The sequence below is a fragment of the Mus musculus genome, chromosome X, assembly GCF_000001635.26.
Source record: "Mus musculus strain C57BL/6J chromosome X, GRCm38.p6 C57BL/6J".
In the NCBI taxonomy this organism is placed as follows: Eukaryota; Metazoa; Chordata; class Mammalia; order Rodentia; family Muridae; genus Mus; species Mus musculus.
Window position 1 is genome coordinate 154,961,526 of NC_000086.7, and position 22,740 is coordinate 154,984,265.

The 22,740-nt window shown below is 39.2% G+C and overlaps 1 non-coding gene and 1 pseudogene across 1 annotated transcript; one reads left to right on the top strand and one right to left on the bottom strand.

Moving 5' to 3' along the window:
* On the bottom strand, window positions 10,481-13,408 carry Gm6645 (predicted gene 6645; annotated as a pseudogene).
* On the top strand, window positions 17,819-17,923 carry Gm25257. Its single transcript, XR_003953128.1, has one exon. It is a non-coding gene; the product is annotated as a U6 spliceosomal RNA (small nuclear RNA).
* The last annotated feature ends 4,817 nt before the right edge of the window (window positions 17,924-22,740 follow it).

Consider the following 22,740-nt stretch of genomic DNA (forward strand, 5'->3'; position numbering starts at 1 on the left):
CACACCCATTCCCATTTTTTTGGCCCTGGCGTTTCCCTGTACTGGGGCATATAAAGTTTGTATGTCCAATGGGCCTCTCTTTCCACTGATGGCTGACTAGGCCATATTTTGATACATATGCAGCTAGAGTCCAGAGCTCCGGGGTACTTGTTAGTTCATAATGTTGTTCCACCTATAGGGTTGCAGATCCCTTTAGTTCCTTGGGTACTTTCTCTAGCTCCTCCATTGGGAGCCCTGTGATCCTTCCAATAGCTGACTGTTAGCAAAGAAAAACAGGAAAACACAACCAAAGTGTAGAAGTTCTTAAAGAAAAACAGGAAAACACATCCAAACAGGTGATGGAAATGAACAAAACCATACTAGACCTAAAAAGGGAAGTAGACACAATAAAGAAAACCCAAAGTGAGGCAACGCTGGAGATAGAAACCCTAGGAAAGAAATCTGGAACCATAGATGCAAGCATCAGCAACAGAATACAAGAGATTGAAGAGAGAATCTCAGGTGCAGAAGATTCCATAGAGAACATCGGCACAACACTCAAAGAAAATACAAAACACAAAAGGATCCTAACTCAAAACATCCAGGAAATCCAGGACACAATGAGAAGACCAAACCTACTGATAATAGGAGTTGATGAGAATGAAGATTTTCAACTTAAAGGGCCAGCAAATATCTTCAACAAAATGTTTGTTTTCTTTTTAATCCCCATGATATTCACATTCCCAGGACTAAGCTCTGTTTACTGCTTAGGATATAAAATAATAATATAAAAATTGAATGTATAATCAATATCTTAAAATAGCATGCTCACAAATTAAACCCGAAAAAAAAAAAACAAATTAAACTAAAATTTCTACCTGTCTGAAAAAATATTGATTTTTTTTCTAAGTCTGTAGTGGCCCCTGGGTTCAGGAAGTTGTTTTGTTTTGAAACATCACAAGGATCATTCATTTGTTTTCAGGGACTGGCTCCTCTTCCCCTTCATTCCATTCTTCCTCTCCTTCGTCCTCAACTGACTCACTTAGAGATACAGCTGATAAGGCAGATTTCAGTTTGGAACTGCAAGTGTTGTACACAGACAACAGGTACACATATCTGAGATGCCATGAGGAGATGTTGGGCATATGCACAGCCATGTCTATCTCAACAGTAGCTGTTGGGAAATCTACATCATTTTCAGATGTGCTCCCTTTAATGGGACTCTTGTCTCCTGAGAAGGACAGTGGTCTGTGTCACTTACAGGGATGTTGCACTTTTGGTATGCACTAGAAGGCCCCTAGAAATGGCTGCCTGCATGTGTCTTTTTGTTGTTAAACTGCTGCAGTGACTACATACAACTTTCCTTGGCCTTATGCAGCACTGGAAATGTATATTAGGTAAAAACTTCATCTGACTTGTACTAGTCCAGAGCTCCTCATCACTTGTGAGTTGAGATTGTGACTGGCATGCTTGAGCTCATTTTCTCCTTTGTTCCTCTCAATATTCCCCAGGAGCTCAGGCTTGTCCCTCAGGAAGCTGCAGTTCTCATAGACTTAAAACAAATGTACTAGGTTAACCAGGTACAAATGCAGCAAACCTTACTCACATTTTCCTTATCTATTGGAAGGTGGAGAAAAATGGCTCATATTTCTGTCTAGAGGTGATATGTGTTGTAGCACGACATTTATAAAGAGCAATGACTTATAGATAAAGTTGTCTGAATATCTATGTGACATTAACTGGCTTCTAAGAACCTGCCTGCCTGCATGCCTCCCTGCCTGACTGCCTGTGTGTCTTCCTGTTTGCATAAATAAGGTCAAATACAGCCCAACAATACTCTTTAGTAGTGTGGTTTTACTGTGTTCAAAGCTATGGATTACACTTGTATTTCTTTTAGATTATGGGGCTCTTCCAATCTTGAGTGTTATGCTTCAGAGGTTCCTGCACCTTTTGTCAGGGTACTGCCCAGGATTATACCTGACTTTTTCTGAACTAAGATAATCTCAATAAACTCATTGCTTAAAAGTCTTGGGTAAGTGAAAACATTCCTTTGCTCTGTAAGTGTTCTCTATATATGGAATGAAATCCTTTCTTCAAAATTTATTGAGAAAACCCATATACACTAGGGACATAGTGACTAGCAGAAAAAAAGATGACAAAAAGAAATGGCCATTCCCTCTTCTGTGGTATGGAATGGTGTATCTCCAGTAATTGTAATAATTATGTGTCCTCTGTTAGGGATACAGGATATCCACTTGACTTTGAGCCATCTCCCTAAGGTTGAACTGACCCAAGGCAGAATTACAATAGTAACAGACATGAGGAAGCAAACATCTTTGTTTACATGAGACAAAGCATCAAAAATGCATAAAGACAGAGGATGATCCAAAAGTTAAAAACGTTTCTTTTCTGAATTTTAAGGTGAGGGAAATAAGAGAAAACAGGGAAAAAGAAGCCCATTAGGTCAGCAAACTGCACTATGTTGCAAAATTTACATGATGTACAAGATGCTGTTGTGAGTTTTCACATGAACAAAACAGCCAGCAATAGAGGTGCTGAGGAAACCATCTGTGCAGCCTCTGGGATGGCAGGTGGAGAAGGGAGCCCTAGAAGGGCAAATTGATCAGGAGGTGGGAGTTGAGGACCATAGCCAAAACCAAACTGTGGTGGAGAGCCTAAATCCTGTGGGGAGAATCCTCCAACTAGTTAGGATACTATATAGGTGGTAAAGTTTGGGCATTGGGCAGGGTATGGGCTTCTATGTAAGATGGTCATGGGACATAGCTAACAATGTCCTATCCTGCTGGCACCTCATTTATTGTGGGCCCTATCCTTGTTACCATGTAAACAGTGTTGGTTCAGCCCGACCATTATAATTCCCCCATCGTCAATAATGTTACTGGCAGGACTAGAAAAGATTCTGCTAGGGTTGTTTGGATTCCTGGAACCAGATGCCCTCCTACAGTGGCCCCTCTGAGCCCTGCCACTGATGGTGACATTGTCTTCAGATGCATGAAGAACCACACAGTGTACTGCTCCATTCCTACCTGCACTATCCAGGGTGATGGATCCAGGGGAAGCTTTGGAAATACTGAACTCCTGGTAAATACACAGTCCAGACAAAATTAATGACCCCTGGACAGAATATTAGGGGAAGGTGGATCAGCTGCAAAGTCAATATCTGGACAGAAGTCTTAAATACATATATTTCTGACCCATCGGCACAATTGAATTAAGACACTGGTTCAACATCAGGGTTTAAAAATGCCATCAAGTTTAATTCAGAATTTGCAATTTCGTTTTCTTCTTCCTTTTTCCATATTGTATGATAGTGTTATCCCTAGCCTTTTGTTTTCCCATGTATTGCAATATTGAAGTAGAAGTAAAATATATTTACCCTATTGTGATTTTTGACAGAAAATTTCTGCATCATGTCTTGGACTATACTTTATAGAGCAGGTTTCATGTATAATAGAAAGGGGCCCTGGATACCAAGGAAATGGGTGAGGGTTCTGGAAGAGAGAGGTGCATGCATTTGGACCTTAATTAGGGCAGGAACCTGGAGTCCATAGATGATGCAAAGGCCATGAAGGAGTGCTGCTTACTACCTTGACCACCTTTGTTGCTCAGTCTGCTTTCATATAGAACCCAATATGACCAGCCCATGGTGGTATCACTTACAATGGGCTACCCCTCTTGTATCAATCATTAATTAAGAAAATGTTCAAACCCATGATAATTATCCAATCTTATATAGCTCTTTTCTCAATTGAGGTTCCTTCCTCTCAAATGACGTTAGCTTGTATCTCACTACATAAAATTATCCAGCACAGTATGGCCCCTTAAACCACCATTTTATCAGTTCCAGTCTCTCTTTCAAAGACTTCTGATAAATTATTAATCTGTCAATGGGAATATACTCCTTTTCTAGGTAACAAAATCAGTCTCCATATTTTGGGGTAATAGGCCCAAGCACAGCAAATTATTCACCAAGTGAGAGTGAATGCCTAGCACACTGGAAAGTTTAAATGTGTAGCTTTCTAAGTACCTAAATCCCAGACCAGTTTGAGCCTCTCAGAACAAAGTGCACTGCCTTCAGGGGACAAGGCTGTGCTGTTTGGTAGGAAGAAGCCTTCTGCAATGGACCCTGTTACAAGGATGGCAGGGAAACCTTTCTGGTTTCCAGAGGCAGAAGGAAGGTCAGAAAATAAGAAGCAGCAGGAAAGGTTGGGTGGGTACAAAAGACATAATTGGGAACAGGGACAGTAATGATGGAAATGACTGGGTCTTTGACAAAAGCCTTGACATCTGCGTTCTCACCTATCCAGGACACAGCCACAGAGAATTCATAAACTGTTTTGGACTAATGCAGTAAACTTTAAAAAATTATTTTTAGTTTAAATAACATATTATGAGAAGAATATAAAATAATAATAAGTTTAGTTTCTATAAGATCAACAATGCTGTCTTATCAATTACTCAGTATGTAAATCATAGATTTCTAAAGTTGTATAACCTTGGAAAAGCACTTTGAGGTTTTAATATTGCCCTAAATATTATTTGCAATTTATATAGATTAATATTTTAATACAATATAGATTCTCTTCTAAGACAACAGATCCTGAGTACACTTTCTATTTCATACACCCCATACAGCTCCACTCAAACCTCCCCTCTCTGTGCTCCACTCCCCATCTGATTCTTCTTCCAAAAAAGTGGAGATCTCCAAGGACAACTGCAACCAAACACTATAAAAGGCATGTCAGTATGACAAGGCAAACATCTCCAATGTCAAGGCTGGACAAGACAAACCAAAAGATCGAGAAGAGTAAACATCACAGGACAAAGAGTCAGAGACACTTTTCTGAAGAACAACCAAAATGATTTCCAGAGTGGTTCTATCAATTTGCAATCCCACCAGCAATGGAGGTATGTTTTACTTTCTCCACATCCTAGCGAGCATCTGCTGTCACGTGAGTTTTTTTTATCTTGTTTTGTTCCAATCAAATTCTTTTTTATGAGATGTTTTCATTATTTACATTTCAGATTTTATCCCCTTTCCTCATTTCTACTCCCAAAGCTGCTCTATCCCATATCTCTTCCCCCTGCTCACTAACACACCCATTCGCACTTCCCTATCCTGATATTCCCCTACACTGGGACATAGAGCTTTCCCAAGACCAAGAGACTCTCCTCTCATTGATGCCCTGCAAAGACATCCTCTGCTACATATGTGATTGGAGACATGGGTCCCTCCATGTGTTCTATTTATTTGGTGGTGTTTAGTCCCAGGGTGCTCTGGTGGTGCTTGTTTTTTATATTGTTGTTCCTCCTATGGGGCAGCAAACCCATTAAGTTACTTGTGTCCTTTCTCTAGCCCCTCCATAGAGACCCTGTGTAAAGTCCAATGGATAGGTGGGAGCATCGACTTCTGTATTTGTCATTCACTGGCAGAGCCTCTAATGAAACAGCTAGATCATGTTTCCATCAGTAAGCACTTGATGGCATCCAGAATAGTTTCTGGGTTTGGTAACTGTATATGGGAAGGATCCTCAAGGGGGACAGTCACTGGAAGGCCCTTTCATCATATTCTGCCCCAAATATTGTCTCTGTATTTCTCCCCAAGAATATTTTGATCCCCCTTTTAAGAAGGACCGAAGTATCCACACAATGGTCTTCCTTCTTCTTGAACTATATATGGTCTGTGAATTGAATCGTGGGTATTCTAAGATTCTGGGTTAATATCCACTTATCAGTGAATCCATACCATGTGTGCTCTTTTGTGATTGGGGTACCTCACTCAGGATGATATTTTCTAGTTCCATACATTTGCCTAAGAACTTCATGAATTCATCATTTTTAATAGCTGAGTAGTACTCCTTTCTGTAAATGTACCACATTTTCTGTATCCAGTCCTCTGTTGAAGGACATCTTGGTTTTTTCCCTCTCTGGCTATTATAAATAAGGCCGCTATGAACATAATGGAGCATTTGTCCTTATTACACAATTGAGCTTCTTCTGGGTATATGTCCAGGAGTGGCATACTTACATTCTCACTGAATACTATGTCCACTTTTCTGAAGAATGGCCAAAATAATTTCCAGAGTTGTTGTACCAGCTTGCAATACCACCAACAATGGAAGAGTGTTTTGCTTTCTCCACTTTCTTACCAGCATCTGCTGTCACCTGACATTTTGTTCTTAGTCATCTGACTAGTGTGAGATGGAACCTCACCTTTGTTTTGATTGGCATTTCCCTGATGACAAAGGATGTTGAACATTTCCTTAGATGCTTCTCAAGCATTCCATATTCCTTGGATGTGAATAATTTGTTTACCTCTGAACCCCATTTTTAATAGGGTTATTTGATTCTCTGGAGTATAACTTCTTGAGTGCTTTCTCTCTATTGGATATCAGCCCTCTATTAGATGAAGGATTGGAAAAACTTTTCCCAATATGTTGGTGCCATTTCGTCCTATTGACAGTGTACTTACAAAAGATTTGCACATTTATGAGGTCCCATTTGTTGATTCCTGATCTTAGAGCACAAGGTATTTGGGTTATGTTCAGGAAATTATCCTCGGTGACCATATGCTCCAGCCTCTTGCCCACTTTCTTTTTTTTTTTTTTTTTTTGAAAGTTTTAAAAAGTAACAATTTAATAATGAATATTTAGAAATGTGGTACACACAAAGATCATAGTAATATAAAAATGCATACAATTTTAACTAGTTTTTAACGAACCCTTAATATGGATAAGTGACAAGAGTTTTAACAGTTACCAGATATTTGGGGGGCTCATTTTAAATATCATTTGGCCATGCAAATAAAAAAATAAATACGACAAATATATGGATTTTGAAGTATAAATTGACATACAAATCTATATATTCTTAATAATTTTCATTAAAGCATGTTTGAAGCATTCTATAACATGAAGTTGAAAACTCAGATGTAAAGAAAGGCATGATGTTTTATTAGAATTGTGTAATTCACACACCAAATACCTAAGAGTATACACGAACCGTTAAACAAAGTGATATAACTAGTTATTTTATCGTCAATGTCATTGAAGTCAGATAATCACACTGGGACTGGGCAAGGATGTACATGCCAGTCTTCCCAGGCACACAGGGAGGGAACTGCAACAGGATCACTGGAGCCTTTGAGTTCAGACCTGTTTGAGCATCATTATAAGGCCTAACCTGGAAGAGGAGGGTTGGTGAGTGGGGCTTGTCACTAGAAGAATTAGAAAACTTCTAATTTTAAATGTTAATAGGGAAACTATAGTTTTTTATAGAGCAATTTAGAATTGAACTCCACTTTCCCAGGAGTGGTGAAGGAGAAACATAAGATTGTCAAAGCTTTGCTAGAACTTATGACAAGTAGATTTGTAAAATGTTGAAAATTAAGCTATATCCTTTTATATCTGCACACAATCCTGTGATATGTCGTGTGTGTGTATGTGTGTGTGTGTGTGTGTGTGTGTGTGTGTGTGTGTGTGTGTGTGTGTGCTTTTAAAATTGAGATATCCAATGTGCTAAACCATAAGATAGTACACTGGGCTTAAAATGTTTACATTCTCATGTCTTCAAGATGACAGCTTTGAGGCAGCTGGGGGTGAAGAGATATTTATTGTATCTTCTCATCTGAATAGTTTCAATAAAATTTCACGGACTTACATATTAATTTGACCATAACCAAGTTTGATAGAATTTACTATTTATATTTTCAATAGAATATATTCCTTAGTTGGATTTAAGCCAACAAAACTTAATTGGGTTTTATCACTAATTTACAAATTTAACACAGGAGGAAAAAAAAGGACCTTTTCTGAACTAATTTAGAGCAGTAGCCCTGAACTCTAACTATAGATGAGAATCACTCAAAGAGATTTTGGGAAAGACTGAAGCATGATTCAATTTCAGAAAAGCTCCCATAGGATTCTAGTATGAAATGAGGTTGGGTATCATTGAATGGGAATAATTAATAATTGCTATTCAAAATGGATTTGTTTTAAATAAATTAAAATTCAAGTATGAGTACTTTCTTTGTGACAGACATTATTATGAGTGCTAATAAAAGATGTTTTTCTATAAAAACTGTTGGATATTAATATTTATCCTAATCACTTGACTAGCTATATAAATTTACTAAAATAGTCTTCAAACTTTTATTATGTTTGCTATCATAAAAGGTTTCCTTTGACTTTATGTACTGAGCTGTCCTCCACTTAGAATTGTCATTGTAGTGATTATCAGCAAAAACTTTTCCAGAGATATACAGAGAGAATAGTAACTTCATCTTCAAGTTATAGTACATGAGGTATTCTCCACTCCATATCTGAAGTCACAAAGATGCACTCTAAAAACTGAAACAAGATACTGCATTGATGGTTACCAAAATCTCCTGGGTCGAGAACTAACACCCACTGCCTTTAGTGCTAGAGTTAAGTTATCTTAAAAAGAAAGAAAGAAATCTATGCCAGGTCCTCTGGGAAACTAAAAGGAATGGATCTTTAATGCAGAACATGTTTCTTGTGACCTATTTATAAAAAGTTTCATAGAAAACATTACGGAAGTATGGTTTCTAAGATGTAATTAGTGATTAGTTAACTTAAAGGAACTAACAATTTAAACTAAACGTTTAAAATTTTTATGAAAGATCAGTAGTTAAAATAAATACTTAATAAAATATATGCCATAAGAGGAATCTAGTGTTTAAAAGTAAATGTCACATTGTGTTGCCTTCAGTTAAGCAAAACTGAGTGTAGTGGCTTAAGCAGGTAAGAATGGCGAAGGTATTAGTTTGGAAACAGAAAACTGATTTTAACTGAAGACCAGAGAGAATAAGATGGAGGAGATTACTCTAATTACTCTAAAGCTTAAAGCCAGAAGCAGAACCCTTTGGGGAGCAAGTGTCATGAGTAGTCATGGTAATGTAGCTTATGTCAGAGCACTCTCAGTGTGAAAGAGAGAATAGAGTATTAGTGAGCACCACTAGGAGTGTGTGTATGTAACACTTTCCCTGCTTTACAGTTTAGAGTGAAGGACAAATGCATTCCTAAGCTAATATGTCATCTATGTGATGCATGATATATTTTATCATGTTTTTTTCCCTACCATTCCTTCTAATCCCAATGAAAGAACACAGAAAGAAAACAGTATACATTTGCAATACAATGTTGCTTGGCTTATGAGAAGAATTACTGAAGAAAAGAGAATGTCTTTCATGAGTACCAGTCCATTTCTGGATCCAAAGAGGTAAAGAAAAATGGAAAAGAGCGAATAAATGGGAATTCACAAAGCCCAGTACAATCCGGACTTATCTCCAAGGGTTCATCTTTGACACCCCATATTTTTCAATCAGATTAGTAGAAAGACTTACCAGTACTCCCCACCCTTTGCTTTGTATATTAAACCCACACCTTTTTCTTTCTGTAATAAAAGTTTCAAATTGTGACCTGAAATTTGTGATTTCTCTTTTAGTCACCCAAATTAAAATTTGTGCCCTAGCTTATAAAATATATATCCTGGGACAGGTAGATCTTCAATGAAACTCTCATTTTGATCCTATAGAGAGGACCTTACACCGTTTCTGAAAAACCAGTATATATTCTTGACATTTTTCGGTCTCCAGAACAAGCAAACACATGATATAGACTGAAGGTCTTGCAAACATTGTTACATGATGCAGAATTAGTATTATTCTCCATTTAAAATACGTTCAATCTCTTCTAGCCTTTTCAAAGCAGTAACTTTTTTCTTCTCAATTTCTTTGATGTCTTTTGTTGTTTTATGGGGGGCATCTTGGTCTGCATTTTCTGTTGATTGCTTGTTGGATTTAGAGTTTCTGTTATTGTTTGTTTTTAAGATTTGTGGTGGTCTGGATTCACTGCTGATTTCTTTTACATCCTCAGAAGGGATTTCCTCTCTCTCCTCTGTACCTGGAGTCTTATCAACTGGGGCCAGTGGCTGCTCCACAATACCAGAAGAGGAGATTCTATCCCTGACTATACTCAAATGGCATTGAATATACTCCTCATGAGGTGCTAATGCCAATGTTTCCACAAGACACCTCTCAGCTTTTAGTAACTCCTTCTCTTCAAACACACAGGTTGTGCTTCCCCTGCACATTGCTTGGATCCATTTCCAGTATCTTTTCAAAACATCTTTTAGCTCCAGGTATATCCTTCTTTTAGTTCATCAGAATGTCTCCTTTTAAAATGAGACCCTTGGTATGGTCAGGATAGTATTTAAGCAGCTCTTCTAAAATTGGCAATGCCTTTAACTCCTTAGCAGTCTGCAAATACAGGAGTGCCAGGTTAAACAAAGAACTTCTGAAGTCAGGTTGTAATTTGATAGCTTTCTTCATCCAAGACTCAGCTTCTGAATCCTTTTTGTCATCCATGGAGAGCATCCCCACATTGAAATAGCCATTAGCATCCTGTGGCTCTTCATTTACATAATTTAGAAGCCGTTTTCTAGCTTCAGGTCTGAGTTTAACTTCACCTGATTCCTGCATTAAAATAGCAGAATTAAACAGTGCTAGCTTATGTTTGGGGTTTAGTTCCAAAAGTTCTTCAGAGCTTCATTTGGTTCTTTAAGTTCAATATAAACAATTGCCAAGTTGTACCAGAGATCTGCATTATTTCTGTCCAGCTCTAGTGCTTTAAGATATGCTTCCTTTGCTTTGGGAGGCTGATTCATTTTTAAAAGCAACTCTCCCCTGCTAATGTAAGCCTGTTTGAAGTCTGGCCTCATGCTGATGGCCTGTCCGTACAGCTGGTCCGCTTCCTCCAGACGGGACTCATTTGCTCAAATAAGGTTGGCCAGATTGATATAAACGTTTAGGTGATTAGGGGCAATTCTGGCTGCATATTTTTTACCAGGGATAATCTGAGGCATCAGTGATTTAGCCAGCATATAAGACGCTTCAGCTTCTTTAGTTCTGTTTGAGTTTTTATAAGTTCTTCCTGCATTCATGTGGGCACCGATGTCATCTGGCTGAACATAGGTAGCCTGCAAGAAGTATTTCAAAGCTTTCTCAAAGTTCTTCACATTCTCCAGAGCATGAACCACATTATTCCTTAATTTGGCATTGTTTTTATTCACCTTTAAGGCTGACATAAACAATGTATATTCTGACTCCCAGTCCCAATTTCTATGAAGTGTTTTCAAGGCATGGGTTAGTATCACCATGGAAAGACAAACACATGAGAGCTTGTTCAGCACACTTTTGTTTGAAATTTTTTGCCATCCATGGGCTACTAAAATACAGAACCCCATGCTAGGAACATATAGTACTCACTCAGCAACAACAAATCCAACAGGAAAGAACAGGTTTGATGCGGGAATAAATGGTAACACCATTAAACAAAGCGGCATTAGGACAGTCTTTGAGGAGTCACCAGGGTATCTGAGACTGAATATTCCCAAAGCCCCCAGAAAGCAAAAGAAAGCAAAAGTGGCGAGATTTCGAACATCTAGAAATGATTCTATCAGTGGTATTTTCCCCATGGTCCAATCACAGCAGTGCTTCGAAGGATTCAGCAGAAGCCAGGCATTCACAGGAAGGAGGTAGTTAAAAGTCAGCTGCGGTGTCGGGGTTGGGCTTACAGCAGCTGGATTATCAAACCTTGTAAACACTGGAAGTTGTGACTGAATAACTTGGACTCTGATCACAACGAGTAGTAAGATACTGAGCATCAGGACAATGAGCTTCATCAGTGTCTGCAGCACAGATAAGGGAATGCTGCCCTTCCCGCGCAGAAACTGCCTAGCAAAGGTGCATAACATCAGCAAGGTGTACCCTTGGGCCACAAATACTTCATATACACAACAAATTCCGACAACCGTTATTCCTTGTTCCTTAAACAATGTTGCAACAGCCACTAAAAACACGGTTAATACAATCGGGGTCCACACTACAATTTAAGAAGAGAAAATAAGAGATCTATGGAATTATCTGGTCCTTTTGACTTAGTATACGAGAGAAAGGCAGCTAGGAAAAAGACAGATGATGAGTTCGGTGGGATAGCAAGCTTGTACAACCACTCTGGAAATCAGTCTGGCGGTTTCTCAGAAAATTGGAGATAGTACTACCGGAGGATCCCGCAATACCTCTCCTGGGCATATATCCAGAAGATGCCCCAACCAGTAAGAAGGACACATGCTCCACTATGTTCATAGCAGCCTTATTTATAATAGCCAGAAGCTGGAAAGAACCCAGATGCCCCTCAACAGAGGAATGGATACAGAAAATGTGGTACACTTACACAATGGAATACTACTCAGCTATTAAAAAAATGAATTTATGAAATTCCTAGGCAAATGGATGGACCTGGAGGGCATCATCCTGAGTGAGGTAACCCAATCACAAAGGAACTCGCACAATATGTACTCACTGATAAGTGGATATTAGCCCAGAAACTTAGGATACCCAAGATAAAAGATACAACTTGCTAAACGCATGAAATTCAAGAAGAAGGAAGACCAAAGTGTGGACACTTTACCCCTTCCTAGAAATGGGAACAAAACACCCATGGAAGGAGTTACAGAGACAAAATTTGGAGCTGTGACAAAAAGATGGACCATCTAGTGATTGCCATATGCAGGGATCCATCCCATAATCAGCTTCCAAACGCTGACACCATTGCACACACTAGCAAAATTTTGCTGAAAGGACCCAGATATAGCTCTCTCTTGTGAGACTATGCCGGGGCCTAGCAAATACAGAAGTGGATGATCACAGTCAGCTATTGGATGGGTCACACGGCCCCCAATACAGGAGCTAGAGATATTACCCAAGGAGCCTCTGTATGGATTGGGTGCACTGCGAAGAGCAGAGGTGCAATCATGCTGCTCCTCTTATCCAGAAAGAGTCTGCAGACCTTAAGGAAGATCACGCTGACGACAGCGTGGAACACTGTGTTCAGGAGGTGGTAAGACATGGCTTTCAGCTCACTGAGGAGATAATTTAAGCGAAATGTCAACACCATTAAGGGCCTGTATTACTTGTGGCTTCTCTCCTCAGACATAGGAGTTCCACAGAAGTCATTCTGAAATAAAGTCTTTAAAGGTGTAGATGGATGCAGGTCTTTATTATCCAGTATTGCTGAAAAATCATCAAAAACAAACCCACAGAACAGACTGTTCCAGTAGCAGGCGGCAAACACGCTGACTATTAAAGTTACATCTTTGAAGTTAATATCAGCCATCTTCCCTTCAAGCATCGATCACCCTCAAACTGAGGGCGGCTCCACCAGGAGACGGTTCAGGAAAGCTTCTGGGATGGTGGACCAGAGGACTCCGCAGAAAACACAGTTATAGCCTGCCATGCTCTAACTCCCAGGCTGCTGCACCTTACTAGCAGCTCCTCCCACCTCCCAAGCCTTCCACCAGCTCTCCCAGGGCAGCCGCAGCCTCCCGCCCCACTTTCTTTTCTATTAGTTTCTTGTGTCTGGTTTTGTGTGGAAGTCCTTGATCCTTTTGGATTTGAGTTTTGTACAAGGAGATAAGAATAGATTGGTTTGCATTCTTCTACAGTCGAACCAGCACCATATGTTGTAAATGCTGTCTTTTTTTTTCCACTGATGATATTAACTCCTTTATCAAAATCAAGTGACCAAAGGTGTGTGGGATCATTTCTGTGTCTTCATTCCTATTCCATTGATCTACCTGTCTGTCATAGTACCACTACATTACAGTTTTTTATCACGATTGCTCTGTAATACAGCTTGAAGTCAGAGATGGTGATTCCCCGAGAAGTTCTTATATTGTTGATAAAAGTTTTCACTACCCTGGGTTTTTTGTTTTTACAGATTAATCTTGAAATTGCTCATTCTAACTCTATGAAGAATTGACTTGGAATTTTGATGAGGATAGAATTGAATGTGGAGATTTCTTTCTCACAAGATGGCCATTTTTTTCTATGTTGATCCAACCAATACATTTGCATGGAAGACCTTCTGATCTTCTGAGATCTTCTTTGATTTCTCTCTTCAAAGACTTGAAGTTATTGTCATACAGATCTTTCACTTGTGTCGATTCAAACCAAGATCTTTTGTATTATTTGTGACTACTGTGAAATGTGTTATTTCCCTAATTTCTTTCACAGCCTGTTTATCCGTGGAGTAGTGGGAGGTTATTGATTTGTTTGAGTTAATTTTGTATCCAGACACTTTGCTGAAGCTGTTTATCTGGTTTAGGAGTTTTCTGCTGGACTTTTTGAGTCAATTAATTATACAATCATATAATCTGCAAATAGTGATATTTTCACTTCTTCTTTTCCAATTTGTATTTCTTTCATCTCCTTCTGTTGTCTACTTGTTCTGACTAGGAATTCCAGTGCTATATTTCACAGGTAGTGAGAAAGTCAACAACCTTGTCTATTCCCTGATTATAGTGAGATTGCTTCAAATTCCTCTCTATTTAGCTTGATGTATGCTACTGGTTTGCAGTATATTGCTTTTGCTATATTTAGGTATGGGAATGGAATTCCCGACCTTTCTAAAACTTTTATCATGAAGGAGATTAGAATCCATTCCATATACAGTCCCCAAACCCAGAATCTATTGTGGTTGCTGGGAAGTGCTTACTCGCAGGAGCCTGATATGACTGTCTACTGAGAGGCTCTGGCAGAGCTTGACAAATATAGAGAAGGATTCTCACAGCCAACTATTGGACTGAGTGTGGGGTCCCAGATGAAATAGTAAGAAATGGGCAGATGGAGCAGTTGCAGCCCCATGATTGGAGCCACAGTGTCAAAGTCCAGATCCCCAAGAATTCCTAGAGATTAGACTACAAAACAAATAGTATATATGAAGGGACTAATGGCATATGAGGGAGAGGATGGCCTTGCTGGACATCAGTGGGATATTAGGCCTTTGGGCCTGTGGGGGTTTGATGCCCCAGTATAGGAGAAGCTTAGAGATGGAAGGTGCAAATGGGTAGATGAGAGGAGGAGCACCCTCATTGAGGCAGGTGAAGGGAGGAGGGGATATGGCTCTCCAGATGGGAGACCTGGAAAGGAGATAACATTTGTAATATAAAATAAGAAAAGATCCAATAAATGGAAAAAATGGCATCTCACATTCTCTCCCATTGTAAGGAATCCAACAAAACCACCAATCCAACATCCATAACGTGTAGAGAAATTTTAATCCAGCAACATGACTTTCTCCCAAGAGATCATACCCAAAATATTTCAAGGTCAGTGTGGTCTGGCTAGAATTACATACTTTTTTTCCCACTGGATATAACGCAGACACAATTACTACACACCTTTAATCTCAAACAATGAAGGTAAAGTTATTTTTAGAAGGAAGTAGTCATGTTTGAAAGTGAAGTTGAATTGAGGGGCAGACAAAATTACAAATAATAGAAATATGGGAAAGAATGAATGAGAGATAGGATAGTGCAGTGGACTGGAATCAGTTGGTCCCTCAACACACTAGAGAGTCAAGATTCAGGTACTCAAGTGGTCAGCAAAACATCACAGACACAAACACCAGAGAGAGTATTGGGTCAGAACGTAATTTCTCATACCGAGCATCAGACTTGTATTACAGAAGAAAACTAGGAAATTAAGTGATACATTAAGGTCATCCAAGGTACACTGAGGTTACCTGAATGAAAATGACTCTTTACAAAAAAAAGAGAAATGCATACATGAAAGCTGACAGGATCCAGGCATGGTTTACAACTGGGATAAAGATCAGTGTTTACCACTGGGATATAAAGCAGACCCACCTAAGGTAAGCTTATTTTTAGAAGCCAGAGGAAAGGTCTTAATCCCCTTGCCATAGTTACAATTCTACTCTATTGGATAATTCACTATCACCCTAGGACATTTTAAATCCTGCACATGGAAGTGGCTCAGCTGTAATTCTAAGTTTACATTATAGAACTAGCCCTGAGACTACTAGCTCTTTTGTAGTAAATTGAAATGCCTGATTTCTTTCTCTACCTACATTGGAAGCATTGAATGAGTAGAATTCTTAATACATCCAAAGCCCAAGGTCGGCTCAAGGATTTCCTAGGATATTGAAACACTAGTGGAGGCCAATCTAACTTAGCTATATGTCAAGTCATTCCTTGGGGGCACTTATAATTAAACAATACTGAAGGGAAGCACACAGATCTGTTCACCAACTGAAACAAGGGCAAATTTGGGGCATTTTTGCAGGAGATGCCAAGGTTCCAAGAAACTAAGTTTCCATGAAGCTTTTTGACTCAGACCTATGTCCAAGCTTTGGGGCCAGTCACACAGATTCCACTGGAGTGTGTGTGGCAGGATATGCCTAACTGTCAAACCAAAAGGGGAGGCTACTTAAGAGAGATGGGTGTGGGAGGGAGTTTTACAAGGACAGTTTGAGAATAAAATACCATGGAGTGAGAAAAAGGCAGGTGATTAGAAAAGATTGCCAGAGATAGTTTGAGGTAAAACAAATGAATTCAGATAGAAGCCAAGGGAAACAAGTCTGAATCATTAAGATTGGAGAGAAATTTATACCAGAATAGCTGAGTTGAACCACAAAGTCACAATAGATAAAACAAGAAACTGATATATTTATATATTATACTAATATAATATTTATATATTATACTAATATAATAATAGTTCTGTTTGGTTTGTAACCTCGATTAGTTTCACTGTGTCTCTGTTTATTTATACTGGGAGATTAGGAACTAAGAAGTGTTGACCAACAGGGGAATAATGATAGGACTGTAAAAGTAGATCAAGATAATATTTAAAATAAAAATAATAATGATAAACAGGAAACAGTAAGGATCTTCAGCAGTAAGCCTTGGAGATGGAGATTCTTACAGGTCCACTGCTTTCTGCTTTACTTTATGTGACAAAGTGAAAACTCTTCCTATTTCATTTTGTTGGCCTTGTTCTCCTGATGTTCCACAACCTGTCTGATTTCTATAATTCTCCCTACTCCCCCCCAACAACATGCCCTGGGCTACCGGTCTCTTATCTGAAGGACCAGAGACCTCTAATTTAAACACTAAGTTCACATAATGTATGCCTGTGTGTCTCTGCACCTGCTCACAACCAATGATGAAGGAAGTCTCTCTTATCTGAAGAAAGCACTGACTTATGAGTATAATACACTGTAATTGGACATAATATCATTGATTTTTTAGGCCATTCATATTTGGTTCATCCCTAGGTCTCTGGGCTCTCCTGTTTCCATTTCCAGGCAATGTATTTGTCTCATAGCATGGACCTCAAGCTAAACAAAATATTGGTTGCCTACTCCTTCAACTTCGTACCACTATCCCTCTTGCGGTGCCCCAGAACTTTATATAGGTATGACAGATTGTACGTTGAAGGATTTGTGACAGATTTAATGTCCATCTTACACTGTTTTTAGCCTGCCCAGTACCTTCCCACACAAAAGTTCCTAGAATGTTGAAGTTGAGTCACCATGCATATACCAGCTAGTCTTCATTATACTCAATGAACCACGTGGCATTTTCCCTGACAATAGGGCCACCATGTCAGTTTGCAGAGAGCAAACTCTAGTCCTAGCATCAGCATGTGTTGTTTGGGAATCTCTATGGAACACTTCTGCTAAAATTTGAAGCAACTGCAATGCATTCTCACCACTGAAACAATGCTTGTGTTCCAAAGATGACCAGTACAGACTACACATCCTCCATTACCAGAAATCCTAATTATATTAATGGATTAGTAAGGGACAATGGATATAAAGAGGCAGCATGACCAAACAAATCTTATAAAAAAAACAACATTTCATTGTTGTTGAACCTACAGGTTCAGAGGTTCAGTCTATTATCATCAAAGGCAGAAAGAAGGTAATATCCTGTGAAACTCAGCAGCATATATACTAAAATTGGAACGATACGGAGAAGATTAGTATGTCCCCTGTGCAAGGATGACACGCAAATTCATGAAGCGTTCCATATTTTTAGGGAGCGCTTTGCCTGAGCATCAGCAGCAGACAACCTGGTTCCAGGACCCCGCCGAGTGCATTCTGCACAGGCCCCAGATATCCAGCCACCTTCCCGACCATAGGAAAGGTGCCCGAAGGGAGAGGGAGCAATTAGCCTGAGCAACGGCAGCAGACATCTTGGTTCCAGGACCCCTCTGAGTGTATTCTGCACAGGTGAGAGTACGGAATACAGAAGCTAAAAGCTTCTGGGACAGGGGGGAGCCACAGAGCTTCTAAGGCAGCCCCCTTTTCAGGCCCCAGACAGCTGGCCACTTTCCCAGCCAGAGGTTAGGGATCCGACCAGCCCGGGAAAGCTTTGCCTGAGCATCTGCAGCAGACATCTTGGTTCCGGGACCCCTCCAAGTGTATTCTGCACGGGCCCCAGAGATTACCAGATGGCAAAAGGCAAACACAAGAATCCTACTAACAGAAATCAAGACCATTCACCATCATCAGAATGCAGCACTCCCACCCCACCTAGTCCTGGGCAACCCAACACAACCAAAAAGCTAGACCCGGATTTAAAAGCATATCTCATGATGATGGTAGAGGACGTCAAGAACTTTAATAACTCACTTAAAGAAATACAGGAGAACACTGCTAAGGAGTTACAAATCCTTAAAGAAAAACAGGAAAACACAACCAAACAGGTAGAAGTCCTCAAAGAAAAACAGGAATACACATCCAAAGAGGTGATGGAAATGAACAATACTATACTATACCTAAAAAGGGAAGCAAACACAATAAAGAAAACCCAAAGTGAGGCAACACTGGAGATAGAAACCCTAGGAAAGAAATCTGGAACCATAGATACAAGCATCAGCAACAGAATACAAGAGATGGAAGAGAGAATCTCAGGTGCAGAAGATTCCATAGAGAACATCGGCACAACAATCAAAGAAAATGGAAAATGCAAAAAGATCCTAACTCAAAACATACAGGAAATCCAGGACACAATGAGAAGACCAAACCTACGGATAATAGGAGTGGGTGAGAATGAAGATTTTTCAACTCAAAGGACCAGCAAACATCTTCAACAAAATTATTGAAGAAAACTTCCCAAGTCTAAAGAAAGAGATGCCCATGAACATACAAGAAGCCTACAGAACTCCAAATAGACTGGACCAGAAAAGAAATTCCCCCGACACATAATAATCAGAACATCAAATGCACTAAATAAAGATAGAATACTAAAAGCAGTAAGGGAAAAAGGTCAAGTAACATATAAAGGCAGGCCTATCAGAATTACACCAGACTTTTCACCAGAGACTATGAAAGCCAGAAGAGCCTGGACAGATGTTCTACAGACACTAAGAGAACACAAATGCCAGCCTAGGCTACTCTACCCGGCCAAACTCTCAATTACCATAGATGGAGAAACCAAAGTATTCCACGACAAAACCAAATTCACACATTATCTTTCCACGAATCCAGCCCTTCAAAGGATAATAACAGAAAAGAAGCAATACAAGGACGGAAATCACGCCCTAGAAAAACCAAGAAAGTAATCCCTCAACAAACCAAAAAGTAGACAGCCACAAAAACAGAATGCCAACTCTAACAAAAATAAAAGGAAGCAACAATTACTTTTCCTTAGTATCTCTTAATATCAATGGACTCAATTCCCCAATAAAAAGACATAGACTAACAGACTGGCTACACAAACAGGACCCAACATTCTGCTGCTTACAGGAAACCCATCTCAGGGAAAAAGACAGACACTACCTCAGAGTGAAAGGCTGGAAAACAATTTTCCAAGCAAATGGCCTGAAGAAACAAGCTGGAGTAGCCATTCTAATATCAAATAAAATCGACTTCCAACCCAAAGTTATCAAAAAAGACAAGGTAGGACACTTCATACTCATCAAAGGTAAAATCCTCTAAGAGGAACTCTCAATTCTGAATATCTATGCTCCAAATGCAAGGGCAGCCACATTCATTAAAGACACTTTAGTAAAGCTCAAAGCACACATTGCACCTCACACAATAATAGTGGGAGACTTCAACACACCACATTCATCAATGGACAGTTCGTGGAAACAGGAACTAAACAGGGACACAGTGAATCTAACAGAAGTTATGAAACAAATAGACTTAACAGATATCTACAGAACATTTTATCCTAAGACAAAAGGATATACCTTCTTCTCAACACCTCACGGGACCTTCTCCAAAATTCACCATATGATTGGTCACAAAACAGGCCTTAACAGATACAAAAATATTGAAATTGTCCCATGCATCCTATCAGACCACCATGGACTAAGGCTGATCTTCAATAACAACATAAATAATGGAAAGCCAACATTCACGTGGAAACTGAACAACACTCTTCTCAATGATACCTTGGTCAAGGAAGGAATAAAGAAAGAAATTAAAGACTTTTTAGAGTTTAATGAAAATAAAGCCACAACATACCCAAACTTATGGGACACAACGAAAGCATTTCTAAGAGGAAAACTCATAGCCCTGAGTGCCTCCAAAAAGAAACTGGAGAGCACACATTAGCAGCCTGACAACACATCTAAAAGCCCTAGAAAAAAAGGAAGAAAATTCACCCAAGAGGGGTAGACTGCAGGAAATAATCAAACTCAGGGGTGAAATCAACCAAGTGGAAACAAAAAGAACTATTCAAAGAATTAACCACACTCAGAGTTGGTTCTTTGAGAAAATCAACAAGATAGATAAACCCTTAGCTAGACTCACTAGAGGGCACAGGGACAGCATCCTAATTAACAAAATCACTAATGAAAAGGGAGACATAACAACAGATCCTGAAGAAATCCAAAACACCATCAGATCCTTCTACAAAAGGCTATACTCAACAAAACTGGAAAACCTGGACGAAATGGACAAATTTCTAGACAGATACCAGGTACCAAAGTTAAGTCAGGATCAAGTTAACGGTCGAAACAGTCTCATATCCCCTAAAGAAATAGAAGCAATCATTAATAGTCTCCCAGCCAAGAAAAGCCCAGGACCAGATGGGTTTAGTGCAGAGTTCTACCAGACCTTCAAAGACGATCTAATTCCAGTTCTGCACAAATTATTCCACAAAATAGACGTAGAAGGAACTCTGCCCAACTCATTCTATGAAGCCACAGTTACTCTGATACCTAAACCACAGAAAGATCCAACAAAGATAGAGAACTTCAGACCAATTTCCCTTATGAATATAGATGCAAAAATCCTCAATAAAACTCTTGCTAACCAAATCCAAGAAAACATTAAAGCAATCATCAATCCTGACCAAGTAGGTTTCATTCCAGGGATGCAGGGATGGTTTAATATATGGAAATCTATCAATGTAAAACATTACATAAACAAACTCAAAGACAAAAACCACATTACCATCTCGTTAGATTCAGAAAAAGCATTCGACAAGATCCAACACCCATTCATGATAAAAGTCTTGGAAAGATCAGGAATTCAAGACCCATACCTAAGCATGATAAAAGCAATCTACAGCAAACCAGTAGCCAACATCAAAGTAAATTGTGAGGAGCTTGAAGCAATCCCACTAAAATCAGGGAGTAGACACGACTGTCCACTCTCTCCATACCAATTCAACATTGTACTTGAAGTTCTAGGCAGAGCAATTCAACAACAAAAGGAGATCAAGGCGATACAATTTGGAAAAGATGAAGTCAAAATATTACTTTTTACAGATGATATGATAGTATATATAAGTGACCCTAAAAATTCCACCTGAGAACTCCTAAACCTGATAAACAGCTTCAGTGAAGTAGCTGGATATAAAATTAACTCAAACAAGTCAATGGCCTTTCTCTACACCAAGAATAAACAGGCTGAGAAAGAAATTAGGGAAATAACAACCTTCTCAATAGTCACAAATAATATAAAATATTTTGGCGTGACTCTAAGGAAGTGAAATATCTGTATGATAAAAACTTCAAGTCTCTGAAGAAAGAAATTAAAGAAGATCTCAGAAGATGGAAAGATCTCCCATGCTCATGGATTGGCAGGATCAACATTGTAAAAATGGCTATCATGCCAAATGCAATCTACAGATTCAATGCAATCCCCATTAAAATTCCAACTCAATTCTTCAATGAATTAGAAAGAGCAATCTGCAAATTCATCTGGAATACCAAAAAACCTAGGATAGCAAAATCTCTTATCAAGGATAAAAGAACCTCTGGTGGAATCACCATGCCTGACCTAAATCTGTACTACAGAGCAATTGTGATAATAACTGCATGGTACTGGTAGAGTGACAGACAAGTAGACCAATGGAATAGAATTGAAGACCCAGAAATGAACCCACACACCTATGGTCACTTGGTCTTCAACAAGGGAGCTAAAACCATCCAGTGGAAGAAAGATAGCATTTTCAACAAATGGTGCTGGCACAACAGGTTGTTATCATGTAGAAGAATGCAAATGGATCCATTCCTATCTCCTTGTATTAAGGTCAAATCTAATTGGATCAAGGAACTTCACATAAAACCAGAGACACTGAAACTTATAAAGGAGAAAGTGGGGGAAAGCCTTGAAGATATGAGCACAGGGGAAAAATTCCTGAATAGAACAGCAATGGCTTGTGCAGTAAGATCGAGAATTGACAAATGGGACCTCATGAAACTGCAAAGCTTCTGCAAGGCAAAAGACACCGTCAATAAGAAAAAAGACCACCAACAGATTGGGAAAGGATCTTCACCTGTCCTAAATTAGTTAGGGGACTAATATCCAATTAATATAAAGAACTCAAGAAGGTGGACTCCAGAAAATCAAATAACCCCATTAAAAATGGGGCTCAGAAATGAACAAAGAA